Source organism: Zonotrichia albicollis, chromosome 1 (genome assembly GCF_047830755.1).
Source record: "Zonotrichia albicollis isolate bZonAlb1 chromosome 1, bZonAlb1.hap1, whole genome shotgun sequence".
NCBI lineage: Eukaryota > Metazoa > Chordata > Aves > Passeriformes > Passerellidae > Zonotrichia > Zonotrichia albicollis.
This window is the reverse complement of record NC_133819.1, coordinates 107,460,612-107,468,530: the sequence shown is the minus strand read 5'-3', so window position 1 is coordinate 107,468,530 and position 7,919 is coordinate 107,460,612. Positions and strand designations below refer to the sequence as shown.

The 7,919-nt window shown below is 43.5% G+C and overlaps 1 long non-coding RNA gene across 1 annotated transcript in view; it reads right to left on the bottom strand.

Moving 5' to 3' along the window:
* Positions 1–5,074: 5,074 nt before the first annotated feature.
* The window catches only part of LOC141730579 (uncharacterized), a 41,076-nt gene continuing 38,231 nt past the window's right edge, over positions 5,075–7,919 (bottom strand). Inside the window, exon 2 of the long non-coding RNA XR_012582167.1 lies at positions 5,075–7,197. This is a non-coding gene — a long non-coding RNA (uncharacterized LOC141730579). The remainder of the gene's footprint in view (positions 7,198–7,919) is intronic.

Genomic DNA, 7,919 nt, shown 5'->3' with positions numbered 1-7,919 from the left:
CTGCTTGTGCCAAGGCAAAAAGCCACTCACACTTCTGCAAGTACAAAAGCCAAAGACAGACTTTCCCCATCTTGCACAGTGTCTAGAAGAGCCAGTGAACGCGAGCCCAGCCTCAAAGGTCCTCTGTGATGGCCCCAGCTGGCATTGTCCCCTGGGCTAGGCTCTGTCTGGGGCATGGTGCTGGGAATCTGCCCACCAAGCAGGGCTGTGCTTGGGCTGAAACAGAAGACCCAGAGGAGAAAAATAACCACACAGAGGCACAGGAATTCTTCTCACACACCAACCAGTTAGCCCTTCTCTGTGGAGGGGTCAACACCCACAGGCACTTACATAACTTACACAAGCAACATCATAGCCAGAGCTAGGAAATGAGGACTGAGTTTGAAGTGTGGGGATGCCAGTTTGATTGTGGAGGAGGTAACAAATGCCAGTGCTAGGTAAAAGCAGTAATGCACACATGCAGAGCACAAGCACCTCAGAGGGTGATCTTCAGAGAGATGCCTGATACTCTTCCTCTCACTGCATTCCTCACTGTCCTTTTCTGCCTCTTATAAGTGTCCAGACTAAACTAGTTTAAATCACTCCTTGCTATTAAATCTCTGTGGCCATCAATTAATTAGGACAGTTAGCTGAAATGAAACATCTAGATTTCGAGCAAATGGAATGAATTCCCTCCCTTGGGATCCAGATGCTCAGATGTTGTTCAAAAGTTCTCATTTCCCACATGACACATTTTCTGTTAGCTTGTAGCTCAGAGACACAATGCAGCAGTCATTTGTCCAAGGAAAAGAGGAGCTCCTTGGAGAGGCTGCATTTTGGGATTGTCAACCTTCTGTACACCCTTCCCTTTAGCAATGCTTTTATCTTCATGCAAATCAAGCAATTATTGCTGGCTGAACCAGTAGCCCAGTACAAGGATTATGCTTGGTCTTCTCCTCAGGAAATGCAAAAAAATTTGCTTATCAACCTAACTATGTGTGGAGAAAGCACAAGAGAAGGCTACTGGGGAGGCAAGAAACTGTACTGTTTCTAAAATATTTAATATTATAATATATTATTGTACATACTCCCTTTCACATGGTTTGGGCCATTTTGTTGGGTGTTTTACTCCATACCAAGCAGCACTGTGTTTAAGGAGTAATTTTGTACATCCTCTTGCATTCAGTTGATGCCAACCATTGTGGAAAAGCTGCAGACCTGCAGCCTCAGAAGCAACCAAAGAGTTAAATATTGACTTGACCTGCTCAGAGGTAGAGTGAGAATATTTCCAAGGCTTGCAAGCTGGTGGACAGGACCTCAGCTCAGCAGCAAGAATTAGTGATTTCCACTCTCCACTTGCATTACTGCAGACTGGAAGGTGGAATAAGAGACATCACAGCAGCCTTTGTCCATCAGAGACATGGTCCAAGCAGAAGAATCCTTGTAAAGATTGTCTTAAAAAACCAACCAACCAACCAACCAAGCAAAAAACCACCAAGAAAAATCCAGCAAAAAACCCAACAAATTTATTCCTTAATTGCAATTAGCGGTTTAACTTAGTTTGGCTATAATTCATAAAGCAATTTCAGGCGTCTATCCAGCAGAGATGTGCACAGTTTCTTTGACAGTGGCACCAGAACTCCTGTACTGGCAAGAGAGCATGTACTGGCAAAAGTGCTTTCAGCAAAATCCAGAAGCTGCAAAAACAAGAGCAAATAAAATAATATCCCAGGCAGAGGATAAAGAAAAGGCTAAAGTCAGCATTTTATCTGATAGTCTGTCTTCAGGAAATGCCTGTGAAAACAGTTTTGGAAAGTAATAGCTGATCTGGCTGCAGATATTCCCTGAAATAAGAAAGGTGCAAAATCCTTGTGCCATTTTTTGAGTAATTATTTTGTTGTTTTGGTTGGTTTTTTTAAAAGAAAAGAAAATAGTTCTCATCAGAAGAGAAGCGTTCTGCCACCCCAGGAAAGGCAGAGTGCCTTTTATGGATAAAGTATTAGAAGATACAAAGCTGACAGGCAAAGGAGACACATAATTTTAAGTGCAAAAGGAAATAAGTCTGCATGAAAAATGAGTGAATGGAAAGGGATAGACAAACACAAAGAAGGTCACTATGGTGTTGAAGTGTTTACCTAGAGAGGCTCTTTCTGAATCTCTGAGTGCCATCATCACAGTTTTCCTCATTCTCTGAATTTTTATGTGCTTTGTTTGGTTGATGTTTTTTAATTGACAGACAATTGTAGCTGTGAAAATCTGAACCTTGCTCTACTCTGCTGCATACCTTCTCTTCTTTATTCACTTGAAGGCATGCATTCTGCAGGAGAGGGAAACAGCCGGAGAGCTGGCAGGTGTCACACTGCCATTAACGATAAGAAATGTGTCTGCAAAGGTTTTCAACTGTTATAACATCCTGCCTAACCACCCTAATTAAGCAAGGGATTGTAATTGCTGCTCCCAAAATAGGGCTTCCCTTCATCCCTCACATTCACACTTGCTCAAAACATACATGTCTCTTGCAATGGCAGTGGACTTGATCTCACTCTGTCAATAGCTTTTTATGGGGACAGAAGCTGAGTGCAATGGAGCCACACATCTGCAACGCAAATGATATCCTAAACGTGTCTCCTGAAAGCAAATGCACAGCACATGGGAGCCCTGACAGATGTACTGTGTCCTGAAACCTGGGAACATCAAAAATAACACCAACCTCACTGTCAGCACCCAGGGCCCTGGGGCAGCACTGCCATGGGGGCACACTTGGTTGTAGGGTGACACATAAGCAGGCATCTTCCCCTTCAATTTATGTTTTTTTCTCCGTTGGTTTAAAGACAGGAGAAAGCTCCTGAGGAAGAGACATGGAAGCTGCCCTTGTGCCTGGAGCTGGCGGAGTGGTCTGCAGGGAGGATGGTGGAAGATGCTGCACCTCCTGGCCTACTTGGCTGAAATGGCAGCTCAAAACTCCAGACTTCCCTCAGTTGTGGTTTGTGGCTTATGGTTTCTTAGGAGGAAGGGCTCCTGAGGGGAAATAAGGGAGCTGATGCCATAAAACAGGCTATAAATCACATGTCAGATTTTATGGCCAGCATTCATACTTGTAGAAGCATCTTTCAGATTGCTCAGGCTGCCGGGCTGTAGGATGGCTCTTACTGAGCTGGGCAATATTGGGATTGAACAAGCAGCACTGTGGAAGAAGATCAGGCACCCTGCAGACAACACTGGGGTTGGGATCCCAGCAGGTAGACTGGGATGGGTGTTTGGGGGCTGCAGAAGCACATGCATTTCACTCAGCTGTAGCCAGTCCAGAGCCTCTGAAAGTGCCAGGTATATTAAATACTTGTAGGCTCAGATACTGGATGCAGCACACCTGGAAACTGTGCTGTAGAAACGAAGTGGCAGCCTGCCATCTGAGTCAGGCACTCCAGCATCCATGTCTTCCTCACATCTGGTGCCAGAGTCAATCAGCCAAACCAGATGTTGATCCAATATAGCTGTTACTGGCATGGAAATGGGAAGGGAACCATCCCAAATAACAGCAAAGTGAATATCTCTTTAGAAACTGCCTAAGTAAATAGATTAACACAACAACCTAATCCAACCAAAAATTAAAAATTTCTTCCCTGAACAGCAGCAAGTGGAAGATAAGAACCAGACTTTATCAAGTCCAGAGGCCTCCTGGACAGAAGGAAAAACAAGTGGAAGATCAAATGGATTGTGGGTCAAGTAAAGCACTAGGCAAAGAGGTTTGAGCCAAACCACAGGACACATTTGTCAAGCTCTTAAAAAAATAGAAATGCAGGATCAAAGCAGAAGCACTTTGCAAATATTAACATTTGTCACCTACTTTTACTTTTGATGTGCTTCATTCTGAAGACATTTCTCCCTTTTCTCTCTTTTTTTTTTTTTAACAGGATAATCTAATCTTTCAGTACACACACTTGCCTTCTTCAAAAGAAACACAGGGACAAAATTACTGAATCATGGAAGACTTTAATAAGAACAGATTAAAAGAACCAACATATGGAGAACAAATATTAAAAATATATTAAGCAGCAGTCCAGGGAAATGTTGTTAACACTATAGTCAAATATTCAAACATAAAGGTTTTGGTGGTTTTCCCAACAAAATACAAATGAAACAATAACTCCTTATATTGCTTCACATTTGAGTGGAGGAAGAGCATTCCTGTAGCACTTGAGTCAGCAACAACATGAAAAAAATCACATTAGCACCAAATGGATCACATTCATTACTGATCCCTAGGTATTGTTATGGAGATGCTACCCCATTGATTACCAGGATCAGAATATGGTTTCAAAAAAAAAGGCAAGAATAAAAAAAAAAGGTTGAAAACTCTTTATGGAAAAACTCTTTATGGAGCATCTTCAGCTGTGTGTTTGTCCCTGCTACACCAGCAAGAGGAGTCCTTACTCAGTGGTGCGCTGATGTCCCTGCAGGACTGGGTTACAGCTTTGTTTTCTTCTGCCCTTCAGTCAGAAGGTTTCCATGTCTCCACCGACATCCTGAGCCATGGGACTGAGGAGGGAAACAGCCTTGCAGGACCTTGGGCCTATGTGGAGAGCAACCTGCTGCACACTGGGCCTCTGCGACCTTTTGCGCGCTGTGGCCGAGGCGCTGCTTCGCACGGCGCAAGATACACAACAACAACAATACCTCGGGCTGAATTTAGGAAATTCGGTAATTGTCAAGTGTGGTAAATCATCTTTAAAGCAAACACTCTTGAAAGCAGGGAGATAATGTTCATTCCCCCGGGACGAGGCGGTAGCGAGGAGTGGCGAGGCTGTGGGCAGGGTTTCAAAGCAGCCCCTTCACACTGGGCGAGATAGTGCCGCCCGCTCCCGACGGGATTTGAGACTGCTGGCACCAGGGTGACAGGCCAGCAATCGTTAACAGGGGAAGTCTGTCTGGTGCCTGCTCTTTGTTCCAGCCCCACTTTCATATTTGAGAACCCTTAGTGTATACTTTCTATTCACAGCAACATTTCAGCCTGTCGCAAGTGTGGCCCCGGTGATTATAGTTAGGCAAATACAGCAAGAACCCACACATGCTTGAGCCCTTCAAAGTATCTTTCCCCCCCCCTCCCGCTCAGTTTCCACTTGTTAATATTTGACGGAGTCTGTAGTTTGAACAAGTACTTCCCAAATATATTTCAGCTTTCAAAAAGAAAAAAACGTTTACGGTGTTCAGAGCATTTATGGCTGAAACTCGTTCTGCAGGTTCAGCCATCTCTCCTGCCCATCCTTGCACAACCGTTCTCTTGTAAAATGCAGTCGGCCTTCTTATTGGGGAATGCTCAACACCCCTGGCACCACAGTCAGTTCCTCGATATCCCACCAGGATGACTTCTTGGAAATACTAAAAGCAAGGAAGATGCTAGGAAAATGTGGCTCAAGATGCTTACAGCTGCAGGGGGGAAGAAGGCATTGAAATGTAGATAACTATCTCTTAAGGGATCCACCTGAAGGAAGGACATACACAAAGTGAGGGATTGTGATCACCTCCCTAGAAAGACGATGATGGGATACATACCTCTGACTACATGAAAGGGAATTGCAGTACCAGGAGGAACATCAGAGATGGGCCAATGTAAATGTTACTCATATTAACAAGCATGGTAATTGCCATTCCTAACTGCTATCCACATGAAAGAGCTTGTCAAGGGGACCTATTCCTGTTATTCATGATTAGGAGAAATGTACCTGGAACTTCACAGAAGCTGGAAAGCACAGAGTTCCAGCATCTCCAACTGCTGCCTTTCCAAGCACTTTACAGTCTTAGCACAGGTGACTCAGTGGGATTTTACACAAAGGCTTCTTCATTCTGCTTCTGGCAGTATAAAGCATTTTAAAGAGGATATCAATAGTGCTGTTTTTATAGAGGCTATAACAATTGTTCTTATGTGAATCTGTTCAACTGTTTTAAATGTCCTTAATCCTATGAGTGGACAAATGTGAAACCAGAGAATTTTACAGACCCAGCTTCTTTTTTTTTTCAGTCATGCACATGTACCAGTGCTGGATTTCATATTTCTGTGTATAAGCCTATGCCCTGTACATTGATATATTTTACTCACCAAGATAAGAAAACAAGGATGCTGTGATATTAATAATAACAAGGCAGCCCATTTTTCCTTTGAAAAAAAGTTCTTCTTTAAAAATAAGCTTTATGATAAATGTAAAAAATTCTGTGTTCTTAGAAATTATGGGTATTTCTTAGCATGCCAATATAGAACTATTATAATGACCCTTAAACAAGCCTGAAAGGCTTTTCCATGTGCAAGAAAGGAATATGTGGGGTTCATCTCAAAGTCTGTGTAATTACACAGACCTACAGGAACTGTAAAAATGGTGTGGGAAATGCAATGTATGGCAGCAACTCCACTTTTATATTTGTCTTGCCTGTAACTGGAACAAAGTTACTGTAGGTGAAGCTCAGTCCCACTACAGCAATCAAAAAATTCTGATCTCACAGGGACACCAGGGGAAAAAATGTTGGGAAGGCTGAAAATGGGAGAGAAGGTTTTTCTAACAGGTTAATTTCCAAAAAATAAATAGCTTCTGTTAACATTTATTAGCAGTGCTGGTTAAGTGTTTGAATCAAGCAATTTTTTACCAAATTTTCTCACTTTACCATGGGAAACCTTAGAATTACAGAAACTTTCAAAGCCAAGAAGAAAAACCATGGCTCTCCATCCTTCCTACTGGCTGTTACAGTGCTGTTGAAGACACACAATCTCACAGTGCCCCTGCAGACGTCCTGGGTGAAGGCACAGTTTTGTTGAGCTGAGTTTTATGTGGCCACTTAAATAAGTATAAAATTTTCCATTATTTTCTTCCCATTCTTCTCACAGGCCACGGATGCTTCCTGTCCATTTCACAGACTGCAGATGTTAATGCCACATCTCCACTGTCTTTCCTCTGCCATCCCCTTTTCCAGGTACCCCTTTACTTTCATACATGCTTCTTCCACTCTACCTTCTTATCTTCTATTTTCCCACTGGGCAATCACAGTTGGAGCTGTTTTGTCATTTTTTCCCTGGAAGACATCCCTCTTTCTGCAGCTCATGGAAATATCACAGCTTTCTGTTCACTAATAACACTTCAGCAGCTCAAGCAGGCTAGCAGAGGCAACCTGCAATCTCTTGTCTATAAGGCCAATGGGTGCTGCCAAATGACCTCTTTGTAGCATTTCTTCCTCCTGGAAATGCAAGCATGGAACAGTTAACATTTTCAAAGTGTAAATCAGGCTCCTATCTTGGATGCAGCTGGTACAGTTGGGTTTAAATCAGCTCATAAAATGAAAACTACATAATGAATGAGCACAGAAAATTGACTTGGCCAAACTCCACTGCAATGATTTGTTTTCCAAAGTGCAGCTGATTTACAGATTTGAGGCCTTCACTGGTGCTCTCTAGGTTTAAAGCAAGATATTTCAACAAAAATTATAGCTGAAGAGCTGCTCTGCTAATCCAGGAAATGTTCTGAGGGTGACAGTAAACGCTCGAGGTATGTGCGAGAGGGCTATGTCCCAGCTGGTACTGTTACATCTCTGCACAAAGCAGCCAAGCAAGCAGAGTTCCTAGATTTATTGGCTTTCCAGGGCCCTGCCCTGCCCATGGCCCCAGAGCCATCCCACTACTCCAGCAGGCCAGGCATGGGTTTAGCTGAATTCCTGTGAATTTCTACCAAGTTTCCACCCTGTAGCTGGAACAGGCACGTGCAGACACCGCTGGCTCTGTGTGATTCCCAACCACCCAGCCCCAAAACCACCTCTGTTCATGGGGGCAGGGTGATTCCTGGGCAGAGGGAAGCCTTCGAGGGCTGAACCATGAGTCACAGCCCTTGGAGGAAACAAATGCTGAACAAGGCACTTCCTTGGGCCTGCTGCAGTTTCTCATAATAAAGGGAGAACAAGATCTC